Below are 18252 nucleotides of genomic sequence, written 5' to 3'. Positions count from 1 at the left end.
TAATTAAGAGAAGCGCTTACCTCACAGAGGCGAGTATTGTTCGTTGGAACAAATTTCTCCCGCCGGATTCTGTGGAGCCATATAGCTCGTCGCTTGTAGTCTTTTTTCGCTGGGAATGGCAAACAGCGTTTTGCCCGTTTCTCGCCGATTGCTGCAACCAAAGGCGCAGCACCCAGGCATTCTCGCTGCCTCTACACAGGCATGAACTGCACAAGCGTCACTACGCAACTGGAAATGCTGTGCACGCTTATCTTGGCCCATAAGAGCAAGTGTTACGTAATGCTCCGGACGATCTGTGTGCCGGCGGCCGCGAGGAAGAAGCGAGCGGACCATTAATGGCTGGGAATGACTACGTAACCGCGGAGAACGAATCGGGAGCACGCGCGCGCTGGCCCGCTGGCGCGGCGGCGAGAGAAAACGAATGCTGTACTTTTCCCGTTCCAGTGACTTTAGGTGGTGCATCTGCGTTCAATTTGCGCCGTGACACGCGCGCTCGGAGCAGCGCGAAGCAAACTATTTTTTTTGTATTTGGAGCACTCTTTTAAAAAAATTGTTTCGTAATATAAGAACTACGCGAGCTCGTTCACAGTGCGCAAATTTTGCAATAGCAAATATAGACCAATTTGTTGACGCATTCTAGCAGTTTGCTTTCGCCCGCAAAAAACTCGATACTAACCATGCAACCGATATTTTTTATTTACTGTGCTCTCGAGAAAAATATTGTTTCAGAAAGTCCAAATCCCCTTCACTCGACCATACTGAAGTGAAAATAAAGAATGACAATAAGGTTAAGCAATAAACTGCACACTAGCTGAAGGAGCGTGCGAGATGTTCATTGCACTGGAAATTAAAACGTTGATATCGAGAACTTTACGGTAATGAAGTTTAATGCGCCACCCTCGATTAATTTTAAATACACGCTGATATTTGGAAATGACTTTGGGTTGATTTTGTTGATGGCGCATAATGAACTTAATGAAATTTTTTCTATCAGAGAATTTAAAAAATGCACAAAACTTACATTGCTTTTAAAAACTACTAAAGTGACATACGTTAAGGTAATAATATTTCCGGTAAGAGTCTTGGAACAGCTGTGCTTCACAATGCAGAACAATAAAAACAAGTATTTTCTTAATTCTTCTCATGAGGGGCCTAACCCAGAATTTTGCGACCCCAATTTATAATAACTCCACCGATCTCAAAAGCTTAATTCCTTATAATTCAACTAGCCCACTTACCAGATAGCGAGATGTTAAGAACTGAAGCTCGATGCCGCACGTAAAGACTGGCATGCCCAAAGCATGTCAGCAGTTTAATCTGCAGTAGAACTTTCTGACGGGCTAGTTGGTACATCTAAAGAAGCGCCTCTTTCCTCTGTCTCTAAGTTTCCTGTGTACGTCCTGTTAGCGCACGCTGTTTAATACAGTTTAATCTGTTTCTCATTTCAATACAGAATAAACAAGCTTCTAAAATGTTGTATTTTATGCCACTGTTTAAGCACTCTGTCGGATCGAGTCGGGCCAGTGGTGATTACGTGCATGAGATCTACGGATATGTGAAAAATAAAAATATAAAAACAAAAATCTGGTCGTCTCCATTTTCTGCGCACATGAAACGTAAAGTACGTAATTTATTCACACAACAGTGTACAGTATTATATAACAAATCAAGTGCTACATAAAGAGGACAAAGTACATAGAATTATTCATACTTCGCGCTACTGGCAGTGGCGCAACTTGAGGAGTTTTTGTTGCTGGCTTTGACCTTCTCTTTCCTTGTTCAGGCCTTTAACAAAAAATCTGAACCTTAATAAGACATAAAACTTGACCACTTCGGACAAATTTTCCTTCTCATGGCTAGAGCAGCCAAGCTGCGGTAGTGAGAATGAACGTAAGCACTTGGCGAAATCTAGCAAACTCTCTTCATGAAGAACATTTCTGCTGAAGAAGGCGGTGAATTCGTCCTCGATTAGCTTGACTGCAGTGGACATGGCGGAACTAGGGTAAACTAGTCCACCGTTGTCAAACTGAGCCGTGAAGTGTGAACTCTCATCCATGTTTGCGTCATTCGGTGTCACACAAAGGCAAGATGCACACTGCGGGCATGCGTTTTTTGCGATTGTCTTTCTCGCCACATAGCCAGCAGCATAGTAGATCAAGGCAGCGTTACTTTTCCTTTCTACGTACCCGGCATGGTCATTTCTCAACATAACACTATTAATTGCCTCCTCGACTTCGTCAGCATTTCCATGACCAAATAAATCATCAATAATGTTAAAAAGTGGCGCTGCCTTCGTGCTAGACTGTGATAAAGGAGCTTCACTCAAGAGTGCTTTCATAGCATCTGGTGAGCAGTTCGTACCTCTAAGTGGTTTTGCCAAGTTATAAAACGACATTAAGTTAACAGTCACCAGAAACTGTGACACGGTAGGATGGTCGTTACAACCGGATGACTGCCTTATAATGCCGAAAACGTTTTCCAGTTTGTCCTGACTCAAACGCGATGTTAAGAAGTGGTTGTATCCTACAGTGGCGCTAAGGTAAGATAGCAAGTATAATGTAGTTCTTATCGTAACCCTTAGTCCACAAGCCTTGTGTTCAGTAAGAAATCCGCCCCCGGCTGGTTCTGCATGCCGCTGCCATGCGTCTAGGTAATGTATTTTTTTTTTGAATTTTTCATCTGCAGTATCGCTTCGCTATCACACACCGGTCCTGTAGCAATGTCTACCAGCTCGACATTTCGCTTCCGTTGTTTAGGTGCCGGTCCTTGGTTGCAGATGTTTCACATCTTCCTTTTCACCGTCTTTTTAGGCCAAGATTAGCTGGGTAATTTTCAAGTACTGTAGGGACAGCATCGGGCTACAGGTGCGGCTTCTCTCGGGCGAGTTCGTTCACGACGCCGTTCACCGTAATATTAAAATATCTTTCGATACAATCGTTCTCAAAATGTTTCTCGCACACGACAGCTTTCGGTGTCTGCACTCTTGATCTTATTTTTCCATTCAGCAAGCCGTGCTGGGTCCGCCGGTGCAGTGAACAAAGACACCTTTTCTTCGTTAGACCGATAACCGCTTCGACAGAACGGAACAAAACACGTCCTCTCTTTGCATTGCCTCTTAGTTTTTGACATCGCAGGACGTTTTTGCTCACGTTTAGCATCTTCCAGCTTCACAATCCAAGAGATGATTCCCGTCAAAGGTTGATTTCACACGTCCTAAGCAATCGCGCGAGGCTGCTGCATCGGCGCGACAGCAGACGACAGGCGCACCCACTCGACCGGCAGCGACCCTTGCGGCCTCTCCGCGCAGTCATCGCGGCGGGGGCCTCGCCCAACACCACCTCGCCTCGCCTCGCCCTCCCTAAGGTGGCTAGAGTGGACAGGTGTGAAAACCGGCCGGGGAAGCACGGCCCCACAGCGCGCCGATGCCGTGTGTCGGCGCTGAGAGGCGCGGTAAGCCGCGCAGCCGTATTGAGCTCATCGCGTAGGCTAAATTTTTACCACTGAGGCGAAAATGGGGCCGTTTCGCTTATCGTGAGTTTTCTGCGAGTGTCAAAGAATGAATATTTACCATAAAATAATGTTTCGTGAACTCGCATCATTATTCCCTTGAAATATGCTGCTTCACAAGCGCAGTTTGCATTGCGCAGCTGGACTGAAGCGCGTATTGTGCGTGCTCATTTCGAGACGATGCCCAGTATGTGAGCGACGCCGTAGTGGAAGGTTTCGGAAGGATTTCAACCACCTGGGTTTCTTTAACGTGCACTGACTCTGTGCGTTGCGCCGCTATCGAAACGCAGCCACTACGGCGAGAAGAGCACGTTGTACCGCGTGCCGTAGGACCTCGCAACTGCAGTCGCATTGGCTGAAAGCGTCCCAATAATAATAATAATAATAATAATAATAATAATAATAATAATAATAATAATAATAATAATAATAATAATAATAATAATAATAATAATAATAATAATAATAATAATTGGTTTTGGGGGAAATGAAATGGCGCAGTATCTGTCTCGTATATCGTTGTACACCTGAACCGCGCCGTAAGGGAAGGGATAAAGGAGGGAGTGAAAGAAGTGCCGTAGTGGAGGGCTCCACAATAATTTCGACCACCTGGGGATCTTTAACGCATGATTAGTGGCGAAACGGTATAGACACAGACAGGACACAAAACGACAGGACAACTGCTCGTCCTGTCGTTTCCTGTCTGCGTCTGTTATTTCGCTAATAATAAATTTAGGAAGTCAATACCAACTAGCCCAGCTACACACTTTAAAGTTGAATGTAGCAGAGGCGCATCATTGCTTCATAGACGAAGGGGCTAATGATCCTTTCTTTATCGTCTTCTGAGATCAGATCTTCCACCGATCTCTTAATTCATACACTGGGTGTTTCAGAAAAGACTAAGTAATTTTCAAAAGTAGGATTGTAGAGGTAAAATTATGGCTTTCGCGGCACGCTACGGCCAGGGTTGGCGGGCACCAAAAAACCAGCAAATCATCTTAACAAGTAAGCTGGTTAACTAATTTCCAATAATTAACTTTTAACTATTATAGTTAGGCGCCTGGTTGCAATTAGAGCTTTGTAGCCGGTCGTTAGTAATTGCTGTACTAGTTTTTAGAATTTCGAAAGCGCGATTACCGTCGGCGCTGTGGCTCGACAAAATTTGGCTATTTGGACGAGTTACGTGCACTCGAGGGGTTGTTTTGCCTGCATGCTCTTCGAATGCGCATGTACTTTATTGGCACGATGCAGCCAGGTTTTGTCGAGCCACAGCGACGAGGGCAATCGCGTTTTCGAAATTCTCTGGTACAGCGATTACTAATGAACGGCCACAAATCTCTAATTGCAACCAGGCGCCTAACTCTAATAGTTAAAAAGTTAATAATTGAAAATTAGTTAACCAACTTCCTAGCTACGATGATTCGCCAATTTTTGGTGTCCGCCAACCCTGGCAATACTATGCCGCAAGACCTATATTTTTACCTCAAAAATCCTATTTTTGAATATTACTTAAAGGGGCTGCGACACACTGCTTAACTGGATGCCCGATATACTTCAGATGGATTCTTTACGTCACACAGATGCTGACTCAAAAAGAATTACAGGAGTCGATGCATAGGAGCATGAGTTATTGAATGAAGAAATTTCAAAATGCAAGCAAACAAAATGCTGCCTCAACTCGATTTTGGCGGGGATTTTCATTGCCATTTCACTCTCCCAATGACGAAACCGGGCGGGACCAGCCAAAACAGCCTGTCTGAGCACGTCGCGGAAGTTTGCACACCATGGTTGCCTAATCGCTGCACCCATTCTTGCCAAGGCTGGTAGCGCCGTTTTCATGGATAAAACGACCACGTGAACGCCCAGCTGACGCAGCGATGCTTCATCGTCACGTCGACGGCGCAGAAGGAAACGCTGATCTTTGACGTTCCCTGAGCCCCGCCGCTGTGGCTCAGTGGTTAGGGCGCTCGACTACTGATCCGGAGTTCCCGGGTTCGAACCCGACCGCGGCGGCTGCGTTTTTATGGAGGAAAAACGCTAAGGCGCCCGTGTGCTGTGCGATGTCAGCGCACGTTAAAGATCCCCAGGTGGTCGAAATTATTCCGGAGCCCTCCACTACGGCACCTCTCTTCCTTCTTTCACTCCCACCTTTATCCCTTCCCTTACGGCGCGGTTCAGGCGTCCAAAGATATATGAGACAGATACTGCGCCATTTCCTTTCCCCAAAAAACCAATTATTATTATTATTGACGTTCCCTGACTTATGGTTCCGAACGCAATCCGAACTGGGTCCGAACTCGAGCGCGAGATACTGCGACGGATTGACGGCCTGCGCAAGATACTAGATACATTTAGCATAGTGTGTACCACTAGTGCTTACCGCCTACCATGGCCCGCCACTAGGAACGCGCTGATTGGTCCCGGCCAGCAAGGCGCGCGTGCTGTTGACGGGAAAGTAGCGCTACATGGCGCCGCCGCCCGGTGATCCTCCACAAGCTGACGACGCGAACTGCTAAATGTGAAACGAATGGCATTTTTCTGTGCATCCTTCCTTGGGACCGAAACGAACGCTTGTAGAGTGCAATGGCTTGATCGGATTGGTTCTGCAAAGCCGTTCTCAGATGCATAGAAAGTAGCCATAAGTGTTGTGTACTAGGTCCTAGGATGTGTAGAGAGAGGAACAAAGTCCTTCGACGTAAAAAGTAGCCAGAGCCTCTGGTGGAGTATTTTTGTTTTACTTGCTTTACAACGCTTTTATCTATGGCAAGCAAGCTGGTTTTGTTGATGTAATATAAAGTGCAAAAACTTTACGAAACGTATCTTTAGTTATTAACACAATTTGCAGTATATTTACTGTTTGTCCAATCATCAAGGTTCGCCCAGTGATGTCATCCACTACTAATAACTGCCGCTGTATGGTGACACCGTCCGCGCCATTAATAATAATTGGTTTTGGGGGGAAAGGAAATGGCGCGGTATCTCTCTCATATATCGTTGGACACCTGAACCGCGCCGTAAGGGAAGGGATAAAGGAGGGAGTGAAAGAAGAAAGGAAGAAGAGGTGCCGTAGTGGAGGGCTCCGGAATAATTTCGACCACCTGGGGATCTTTAACGTGCACTGACATCGCACAGCACACGGGCGCCTTAGCGTTTTTCCTCCATAAAAACGCAGCCGCCGCGGTCGGGTTCGAACCCGGGAACTCCGGATCAGTAGTCGAGCGCCCTAACCACTGAGCCACCGCGGCGGGGCACACCGTCCGCGCCATGAATTTGTTTTTCCGAGCTAAGTAAAATATTAAAAACAGGAGTATGCGCGGTACGACCGATGCTAATAGAATCTCTATAACTCATTCTATGCAACCAACAAGCAAAACAATGCACTGATTATGTGTTTCGGAGCCCCTTTAAAATCTTCCCTGAAACACCCGGTATACAAAGTCGATTGTAAAGTAGCGCTGCAGAAGGAGTAAATAAAACAACTTTCGAAACAACCCATGCTATGAGGCGCAGACTGACAAAGAAGGCTCTCACGAGTGGATTTGGCTCGTTTTGATCCGTACATGGAGGAAGGAAAACTCGGGAGAGGCCCTCGCTATCCGAGCTGCACGCGCTTTCACAAGGACTACTGGGAGTCTTTGGCCGACGGCGCAGCCAGTAGTAACGCTGGGCGCAGCGGCGTCGTCTGCTGCATTGCCTGCTGCGCGTGCGCAAACGCGCTGAGACGGCGGCCAAGTAAGGGGGGGAGCAGGGGAAAGCCGGCTTCAAAAAATGTGACGCAACTACCTCTCCTGAGTTCTTTCCTTCCTCCATGGATTCGTACATCAAGAAGATCTGGCTCGTTTTTCATTTGACGTAGGCTTTGTGCGCAGGTTTTCTAGCCGTTACGAAGCCCCTTCGTTATCATAGTTGTTCCAAAGGAAAGATGTATGGATCTGCTGGCCATTACAGTACAATCTGACTTTGTTTCGGTTTCTGGATTTGGCTAATTTTGATAAACTTCACATATTTCGCTGCGCGAACCTTCCATAAAGGGACGGGAGCTGGCCGCAAAGCTCCAAACGAAAAAAATTGGCTGCGGTTTCCTCTGGTTAACCCTAGTTGAATTGCGAAATCTTCGTTTCCTCGGCACGTCGTCTACGCAGCGTCTCATTCCGACGCTCTCGAGAGCTCAAACCGGTCTCTTCCGCAGTTGAAGTCACTCCGGGACAGGGCACGACTTCTTTTTGCCGCATCTTCGTTACGACGCTTCTCGAGTCGTGCGGCGCGCTCTTCTGGCGTCTCTTGAGCGCGTTGTCTCTTCCTCGCTCCGTTCTGTCGTTGTTGCATCTCTTTCGCGCTCTCCATAACGACTACAATACACTGAGGCGAAGCGCATATATATATATATATATATATATATATATATATATATATATATATATATATATATATATATATATATATATATATATATATATATATATATATATGGCGCTGGTGAACACTCTCCAGGTTCGCTTACACGCAAAAACATAAATACCCACGAAAGCAGCAGATTGGACAGCCGTCGCCGTAGCTCAGTTGGTAAGAGCACCGGACGCGATATTCGGAGGTCGTGGGTTCGGATCCCACCGGCGGCATGGTTGTTTTTTCTGCTGCTTTATAAGTAATTTTCTTTTAAAAAAACTGATTGGCACTAGATATTAAAAAAAAACAAAAAGAAACATTCCCCTATGCACCTTGATTTCGGTGACTGTTGGCTTCCTTAATATATATATATATATATATATATATATATATATATATATATATATATATATATATATATATATATATATATATATATATATATATGTGTGTGTGTGTGTGTGTGTGTGTGTGTGTGTGTGTGTGTGTGTGTGTGTGTGTGTGTGTGTGTGCGCGCGCGTGTGTGTGTGTGTATCCGCGCGAGGCACCTCCTCTCCCTCTACCCCAGCGGAGCACATCTGGTGGAGCGAGCGGCGACGACAGCGGCGTCAACGGCGGCGCCATCTGTTGGAGCGCGGCTGCGGCGTTGCTAGGCAACGGCGGCTCAAGGTCAGGCCACGCGCATACGGCTGAAGTGCGCGACGAGCCGAAATGGCTCGCTGGCTGGAGTAGTAAAGCTTTCGCTTTAAAAATGAGAATGGGTTTTGAGGAAAGTAGAGGGTTCAGTAACTCCAATCACACCGTGATGGAAGGATGGATTGAAAGAGGTGTCGCCCCGCCACGGTGGCTCAGTGGTTAGGGCGCTCGACTACTGATCCGGAGTTCCCGGGTTCGAACCCGACCACGGCGGCTGCGTCTTTATGGAGGAAAAACGCTAAGGCGCCCGTGTGCTGTGCGATGTCAGTGCACGTTAAAGGTCCCCAGGTGGTCGCAATTATTCCGGAGCCCTCCACTACGGCACCTCTTCTTCCTTTCTTCTTTCACCCCCTCCTTTATCCCTTCCCTTACGGCGCGGTTCAGGTGCCCAACGATATATGAGACAGATACTGCGCCATTTCCTTTCCCCCAAAACCAATTATATAGAAAGAGCTGTTCTACCTTGAACGATTAATAACTGGACGCCCCACTCCAGTTGTAACCAACACAGTGCTGTGCGCGTGTGTGATTTAATTCCTCTAAAATGAACTAATCACGCGCACAACCTGGACACATTTCTTATTGTATAAATAATTTGTAAATATTACTTCTCCCCCTATCCTCTCTTCCTGTCCCCTCACCTCTCTCATTTCATTTCTCCATTCTGCCTGCTATCCTTTATTTCCGCTGCCCCAACTCAGGTGCTTCAGTATCGATGTCAGGTGCTGGGGCTAGCAAAAATCTTTTCCTTCCTTTTTACTATTATTTTTAATAAAACCACTACCACCGCCACCTAGAAAGAGGTATCGCAGTGGCGGGTTCCGATATAATTTTGCCCTCATATGCACTGATATAGTGCCTAGAATATAGTACTGACATTGCACAGCACACGGGCTCCTTTTGCGTTTCACTGCCATCGAAGCTCGGCCGCCGCGCGGCCGGTATTGAATCCGGGTCCTCCGGCAAAGTAGACGAGCGCCCTAACTATTCAGCCAGCACGTCGGGTGCTCAAGGCGTATACAAGCCATGCGCTCACCTCACTTTGCCAGCCACCTTCGCTCCAAGTGGCCTCCCTATATGTGCACGTGAAGAACTGGTGATCAACAAATAATTGGTTTTTTGGGGAAAGGAAATGGCGCAGTATCTGTCTCATATATCTTTGGACACCTGAACCGCGCCGTAAGGGAAGGGATAAAGGAGAGAGTGAAAGAAGAAAGGAAGAATAGGTGCCGTAGTGGAGGGCTCCGGAATAATTTCGACCACCTGGGGATCTTTAACGTGCACTGACATCGCACAGCACACGGGCGCCTTAGCGTTTTTCCTCCATAAAAACGCAGCCGCCGCGGTCGGGTTCGAACCCGGGAACTCCGGATCAGTAGTCGAGCGCCTTAACCACTGAGCCACCGCGGCGGGGCTGATCAACAAACTTATAAAGGTATTCTTGTGGTCGTTATTTTTTGCTTTTGAATTCAGTTTATTTCAAATTTCTGAAGTACATAATCCGCAACACAATTTTTGTAGCCATAAACAACGGCTAGTTCGGGTCCAAGTGCTAAGAATACATAATGACAAATTCATGCAGAAATGTGTATATATTACACAACACTAAAATAAAAACAGTCGTAAACAACGGAACTTTAAAGCATCCGGAAAGAAAACAAATATAGCTGTCAAACATACAATGAGAACCGGACATCGAGTATAATTACAAACTTTTGCGCTACTAGGAAAATAGAAAATAGGAGGAGATGCAGAAATCAAATAAAATGTCAAGAGACATCCTTTTTTTTCTGTCAAGTGTTTTTTATGTGCACCGCGAAATTGTGACTCTTTCAAAGCAATGAGCAGAGTGTTCTAGATTCACCAGCAGCGAGCTCACGGCCCGACGGGCCTTAGTGAGGCACGCGGGCGATGCAGCACGGCTCAGTGGAGCCCTGGAATAGGGGCCCACCCATGCTGAAGAGAAGACTCCGATCGCCAGCGCCAAGAACGAAGACGACGGAGCTTTCTAATCCGCGTATCTCTTGACTGCATCAATAAGTTTTCACTCACTCACTCTAGATTTTTACGCCAGCAGACGGCCCTAAACATTTACCATTTACATTACGGGTGGTTTCTAGTAGACCAAAGCGGCCGATGAATCATATGGATACATGAAAGAGGCGGTTATGTCTTACTATGTTGCGAACACATAGACACATTTTAAGTGGTGCAATAAATTAAATGAAAAAATCATTGATTTGTGAAACAACCGGATGCTGCAATCATAGAGTCCGAACTTATTTATTATTGATTGTGATTGAGTTAGGTTTAAATCCGGCGTTCTCTTCATTGAAAGCCTTGGTTCCTGCCTGCACAACGCAAAAAAATTATCTAAAAAATGAAATGCGTTCTTGTATGGGCAAATCAGACGCATATTGTAGACTTAAAAGGTCTTATAAAAATGTAAAAATGTGTAGATGTCAGGGAAAGATGTCTTATTTACTGTCAGCTGAAGAATCTTTTATACACGACGTAGCTTTAAAGGGATTGCTTTCGCTCTTTTTAGGTATCCGAGACCCACTGTGATCAGTGCGGTCGACGTTGTTTTGCATGTTGTTTTTTTTTGTTTACGACGTGTTATTGGAAAGTTGTTCGATAATCACGCCGTGCACAATTTCCCCTCCCCCACACAAAATGCAGTTATTATTCACGTGACCAGGCAAAAACAGAGCGAGAGTGTAGATGCCCTGCACGAGGCCGCATGACCTTGCCATGGCAGGTGCTGCCACCGGTGGCGCTTGTGAGACCCAGAGTGCTCTTCCAGAGCAACCTTAAGGTCACAGCTAGAGAGAGGCCTCGGACAGACAAACTAATCTGAGATCGGGGGTTTTAGTGCTAGAGCACTAAAATTCTCATTACCGCCCCTCGCGGCGACGCCCGTTGCCGACCTCTCGCGCCTTCGAAAATCGTAATGCACGTTAACTTGTGCAAGAAGGCACTAAATTGGCACGCACAAAAAGACAGGACGACAAGCACAGGGTCCTGTCTTCTTGCAGGTGTCAATGTAGCGCCTTGTTCGGCAACATACCTTACTGATCGTAATGCACGCGCGATATCAGTAGTAAGGCGCTGTCATTGGCTCCCCAAAAATTGCACCGACGCTGGTAGACGAAGCAGCACGGCCAGCAAGGGATTGCGGCACTTGTATTCCTTCTATTCTCTCCTCGGTCGCCTAGCCGTGGCATTCCTAACCGAGGAACGAGCGGCAAAAAAAAAAGTACATAGCCGAGGCGCGTTGGCTCGGTGACGCTTTCGTGGGCCGAGTGCGGTACCGGTCTGTAAGCTTTTTTCTCTTGCTCCGTCCGATATATGAGTCGAGAGGGAAAACGTGGAGGGCCGCTTTTAATCGCCGATATATCTACTCCACTCCATATGATCAGTACCTGGCAGCACTGTGGAAGCTAGAGAGTAGAGACCACCTCAGCCGAACAGGAGAGTGCGAATTTCGCGGGACGTTACGCTGCTTACGGAGACGCAATCATAACTTCAGCTGGAGGCACAATCTGGCTTTTAGATCTGAGACCATTTTTTTTTTCAAGAAAGTGGCATTCTTCTTTAGGTCTAGGAGGAGAATAGTCACTCGAAAAACAAAAAACAAAGCAGATTTATCGCTCATGCATTTTGCTGTATGTGAGATGAGACAAAAGGAAAGCCCGATGAACAATTTGTGACCATTGAATGTACTGAAAAACCCAGTAATGATGACTTCACTCTGAAGCGAAGGGTCCTGCTTCAAAGCGCGCTGTCATGTTGGAAACATACTCAAGACTTGCGCAAGCTAAAGGTCCGTTTGATTCGCCTGCACTCCCTGCACCAGTTCTGTAAAGTTCCGCAGCGGTGCCGTGGCGGTGCTGCCAGCGTGCAGCGCCAGTTCCAGCAGTTCCAAGTGCTGCCTACTTCCGAAACGAATGGTCGAGTGCAGGCCTGGTCGTCTGCTAGCCTTGGCGTCGCCACCAAATTGCAGCCAGCAGCGTGGCGCCCAAATCAACGGCCGCCGACATCCCGAACCGCGTGAAGAATTTTCAAACAGCACATCGCAGCGAAGCGTTGCCATGACTCAGCCTCGATGCAACCTCGCGGCAGCTAAGCGAAACGCACGTGTGTCCTTTTACCGAACACGACTGAGGTGTGCGCGCGCCGACTTGCATGCTAAGCGGTTTTGTTGCAACAATGTGCATCATGCTGCGCATGCACGTGTTTCCGTTTAAGTTAACATAACCGGCTTCGAGTACTAATATAACTTTATTAGTAGAAAGGAAAGACGTACGCCGGTTACGCGTCCGTCGAGAGGTCGAGAGATGCAAGGTGCCGGCGAGGGCCGCCGTCCCCACCTCCGTCGCCGCCTTCTCGGGTGGCCGCTCAAGTTCCAAGAGAGTCAGCGGGCCTGTGTGAGGCTCTGTTATCATTGACGAGTGGAATAATTTGAGTATATCCGCCGTTTATCGCGAAACGTAAGCCATCGTCGCGCAAGCCGTCGTCTGCTTCCATGGCGGCTGCAGCTGCACCATTTCGGCACCCGGCACCATTGAGGAGGTGCACAGTTTTCCTGCACTTTCCTGAACTAGACTTGCACAACGTCTGCTCTTTTTTGAAACGAATGGCGTCGTGCAGACGGCGCCATCTTGCATCGCTGAAACGAATGACGAAGTGCAGCACCGCGAGAACCAGTTCACGTAGTGCAAGCGAAACGAACGGACCTCAAACTAACGAGAGCGTACGTAATGAGAGCTTACATTACGGCTCGATTTGAAGTAGCGTTTGGAGCATGCGCATTTGAAAGCACGCTATCCCATATGCCCATTTGATACTGGCACTGCGCTCCGCAGCATCGGCGACGTCTCTGCGCCCATCGCAGCTGTGGTAGTGCGCGGTGCAAGGTACTAAGATGGAGTATAAGTTGAAAATTTTTGCGGGATGATGATAGATAATTCAATATCTATCAGAATTTCGGCTTTTCATGCCCTCAGTAAAAACCGTTGCAGTGCTGATTTAAAGGGAAACTACGGCGTTTCGTAGTCATTTGTGCCAAAATTTGCAGCCGAGCGACGCTTCGACGCAGCGCATATGGATTTTAATGCTTTCAATTTTGTGGCTTCAATTGGGGCGATTTCAACAAGTTATCTAGGTGGTATTGTTTCAACGGGCAGACTTGCGTGCGTGACGTCACACGCTGTCACGTTCGTTGATATTCGCTGTGCATTTGCTGAAGATTAAAACTTTTCGCTTGTTTTTAGTCAGTTCAGACAAATAATGACCCAAGCTGTCAAGCTGTCGCTTACTGTCGCAAGTTTAGCCAATTAACGCGCATGCGATAAGTCTTGGGACAGTACCCATGACGTCATAGGTTGATACGTCGAGATGTCTAGTACGAAAACCCAGTTTCCCTTTCGGTTTCCAAGTTTTTGCCATTTTAAAACATTTCTAATCGGTATTTTGAAATAAACGGATTTTTTACACCGGAAAGAGTGGGCTCTAAATAATGCGATGCGATCATCAACTCAAAATGTTAAAACTCACTGGAGTTGCCCTTTAACGGGCGCGCTTACCACAAGGGTGCAACAAGTGATCCGTGCAGCTGGTTCACGATATAATTAAAAGACTATATGCACCAAATTTCTGCTTGCGTGTTTTCTTCTTTCAAATGATGCGTTAGACATTACTATCCTGCGTCATATTCGACCACGGCCGGTAAATAATTTATAATTGAATTTCATCTTGACGCTGTTTCGGTTTCATCGTGCCTCACGTAGCCTAAAGGTAACCGCACACCACAGACATCGTTCGGTCGATGAAACCGAAGCAACATGTGAGAAGACATTCAATTCTAAATTATTTAGCGGTCACAGGCGAATACCACGCTCTGATCTTTGTATTCTAATCTATTAAGAGTAATTTGAAAGAAAAAAACACGCAACTAAAGTTATGACGCCGCGCATAACTGTACGACGATTGCGTTATATTTTTGTCATGGAAAGGTTATAATGAGCGCTTTATGGTCTGCGGAATGTGTGTAAGTACAGACTGGCGGACCTGGTATCGCAGCTTCGATTAGGTCCGCAAGCAAGAACGTCCTCTGTTCAACACACCGCACATTTATACTGGCTCTAGCCTCCCGCATACGTGCAGCGTCCCCAGCATGAAGCTTCAGTGGAGCCCTGGAATAGGGGCCCAACCTTGCTTAAGAGGAGGCCTCAAGTCGCCAGCGCAGTGAAGACGACGGAGGCCTCGAGACGCCAAGCCCTTGAAAGCACCCAAATAAAGCTTTTTTTTCTTTCTCTCTCTCTCCATGTCGTCACTAAAAGCAAAAAGAAAAGCTATAGAAACGAGAGGCGAGTTGAGGGAGCACGCTAAAGAACCCCATGTGGTCTAAATTAATCCAAAGCCCTTCATTACGACGGCCCGCATGTGGCTTCGGGGCATTGAACTCTACAATTTACAATTCTTTTATCTTCAAAGATACGAGGCGAAACGCAAAAGACGCCGATGTGCTATGCGAAGTCAGTGCACGTTAAAGATCATCAGGTGGTCGAAGTTATTCCGGAGCCCACCTCCACCTTTTTCTCCTTTCACACCCACCTACCTTCCTCCCTTTGAGGTGTCCACCGAGAAGTGAGCAGTTACTGCGCGCTTTCCTTTCCTCAAAAGCCCCTGATTTTAATTCAAAGATACGAAAGGTATATATATATATATATCACAGTATTGTGCGTTTTTATCGCTGACACTTTCAAAAATTTCCCCGCCTCAACCGCTGGCTCGTTTGCGGTGAAACTGCACTCAGAGCTTGCGTATTATGGTAACTTTTGTATCGTAGGAAGTTTGACAACGGTACTTACTTAGTTGAGCCGTGCATGATGCGAAAACATAATCGTCTACTAGAGATCGGCAACCAAAACCCGCAGACGACGCTTTTTCGCTGAAGGGCGGCAGTGGCGCCATCTGTTTGCGGTAGCGCAAAGCGTCACGACAAGGCCCTCGAGGAGAGCGTTGCAAGGAGCGCGGGCCGTTTGAATATGCCGTTCCTGTCGTTTCGTCTGCTTCTACTGAAGCGCTTACAACATTTTCGACTAATTTTCGAAAAATATCAGAACAAATGATTTAACGAGGCTTTACCTTTTAAGGAATATTGTTTGCAATGCTCGCCTCGGCGACCTTGTGACGGTTTCCACTGCCCAAAAGAGATGGCGCCACTGCCGGTTCTCAGCGAAAAAGCGTCGTCTGCGGGTTTTGGCTCGCCGATCTCCCGTAGGCGCTTACGTTTTCGCATCATGTGCGCCTGAACTAAGTACCATTGTCAAACTTGCTACGATACAAAAGTTACCATAATACGCAAGCTAATAATAATAATAATTGGTTTTGGGGGAAAGGAAATGGCGCAGGATCTGTCTCATATATCGTTGGACACCTGAACCGCGTCGTAAGGGAAGGGATAAAGGAGGGAGTGAAAGAAGAAAGGAAGAAGAGGTGCCGTAGTGGAGGGCTCCGGAATAATTTCGACCACCTGGGGATCTTTAACGTGCACTGACATCGCAGAGCACACGGGCGCCTAAGCGTTTTTCCTCCATAAAAACGCAGCCGCCGCGGTCGGGTCTGTGTGCAGTTTCACCGCAAACGAGCCAGCGGTTGAGGCGGGGAAATTTTTGAAAGTGTCAGCGATAAAAACGCACTATATATATATATATATATATATATATATATATATATATATATATATATATATATATATATATATATATATATATATATATATATATATCGGAAAAAAAGATATATACAGTACTGTGCGTTTTTTATTGTGAAGACTAAACAATTTTCCCGCCTCAACCGCTGGCTCATTTGCGGTGAAACTGCACACAGAGCTTGCGTATTATGGTAACTTTTGTATCGTAGCAAGTCTGACAACAGTACTTACTGAGTTGAGCCGTGCATGATGCGAAAACGTAATCGTCTACGTAGAGATCGGCGAACCAAAACCCGCAGACGACGTTCGTTTCAGCGGCGCAAGACGGCGCCGGCTGCACGACGCCATTCGTTTCAAAAAAGTGCAGACGTTGTGCAGGTCTAGTTCAGGAAAGTGCAGGAAAATTGTGCACCTCCTCAATGGTGCCGGGTGCCGAAATGGTGCAGCTGCAGCCGCCATGGAAGCAGACGACGGCTTGCGCGACGATGGCTTACGTTTCGCGATAAACGGCGGATATACTCAAATTATTCCACTCGTCAATGATAACAGAGCCTCACACAGGCCCGCTGACTCTCTTGGAACTTGAGCGGCCACCCGAGAAGGCGGCGACGGAGGTTGGGACGGCGGCCCTCGCCGGCACCTTGCATCTCTCGACCATCGTGCTCTCGACGGACCCGTAACCGGAGTCTTTCCATTCTACTAATAAAGTTATATTAGTACTCGAAGCCGGTTATGTTAACTTAAAAGGAAACACGTGCATGCGCAGCATGATGCACATTGTTGCAACAAAACCGCTTAGCATGCAAGTCGGCGCGCGCACACCTCAGTCGTGTTCGGTAAAAGGACACACGTGCGTTTCGCTTAGCTGCCGCGAGGTTGCATCGAGGCTGAGTCATGGCAACGCTTCGCTGCGATGTGCTGTTTGAAAATTCTTCACGCGGTTCGGGATGTCGGCGGCCGTTGATTTGGGCGCCACGCTGCTGGCTGCAATTTGGTGGCGACGCCAAGGCTAGCAGACGACCAGGCCTGCACTCGACCATTCGTTTTGGAAGTAGGCAGCCCTTGAACTGCGCTCGGTACCGTACGTATCCTCGAGCTATCCGATCCGCTTCTTGGTTCCCCGCCATCCCCGCATGTCCGGCACCAATACAATCCTGTGCTGTATTCCGATTTCTCCCTCAGTGTTTTCAACCCCATCCAGGGACTTCGCAACTTTTTTTTTTTTTAGTGGGGGCAAGACTTCGAGCTTTTGTTATTTGTTTAATGCTCGTTTACATAATATTTTTTTTTATTTTTCAATGTTCAAAGGTTGATGCACACTGTCACATTGTGGCGACAACACTCTAGCAGTCAGGAGGACAACGAAAAGGCTTCCAAAAGAAACTGTTTGATAAGAGGCTGACTCGCGCCCTCCAAGAACTGAATGACTTGGCGGCGGCGATAGCCACAAGCATGCTGGGTGGTCATCGAACTGAACGCCTGCAGTTCTTTGCCACCCTCAATTTAAAGCTGGCAAGGGACCTTCGAGACAAACTACGAAAAGCAACTACAATAATCCAGAAAAATGTGGAAGCATTTGCACGTGGCCACGGTCAATGGAGATAAGTCTGGTCGCATCTCGCATTACAGAACGAAATGATGAAGCCATGTGCCGGTGGTTTTGAGTGCGAACAGACGGTGCAAAGATTCATGGCAATATAAAATGAATTTAAATGGGAAGCTTTACGCATGAGGAGTGATCAATTGCAATAAAAAGTTTGCTAACCATGATCATGTACACGGGTTAGAAAGTCGACTTCTGTTGGGACATGACTGGTTTAGGTCAGTCATGTGAAAAATGCTTTACAACTGGCTACGAAGCCAAGTAGCTCAGCCCCACTGTCCTAGAACTGAAGTGTTTGTCAGAAATCTGATCCAAGTGCAAGCAATTGGTGACTAGGGGG

At 47.0% G+C, this 18252-nt stretch overlaps 1 long non-coding RNA gene across 2 annotated transcripts in view; it reads left to right on the top strand.

Moving 5' to 3' along the window:
• Positions 1-18252, top strand: part of LOC144114596 (uncharacterized) — a 67158-nt gene that overhangs the window by 42389 nt on the left and 6517 nt on the right. The window contains exon 1 of one of the 2 annotated variants that reach the window (XR_013311065.1): positions 17170-17390. The exons of the other annotated variant lie outside the window; for it this stretch is intronic. This is a non-coding gene — a long non-coding RNA (uncharacterized LOC144114596). Of the gene's footprint in view, positions 1-17169; positions 17391-18252 lie in introns of those variants that run through there. 2 annotated transcript variants of the gene reach the window in all.

This window comes from Amblyomma americanum, chromosome 1, assembly GCF_052857255.1.
Source record: "Amblyomma americanum isolate KBUSLIRL-KWMA chromosome 1, ASM5285725v1, whole genome shotgun sequence".
NCBI lineage: Eukaryota > Metazoa > Arthropoda > Arachnida > Ixodida > Ixodidae > Amblyomma > Amblyomma americanum.
The sequence above is the reverse complement of the archived record's forward strand: the minus strand, read 5'-3'. Positions and strand labels throughout refer to the sequence as shown.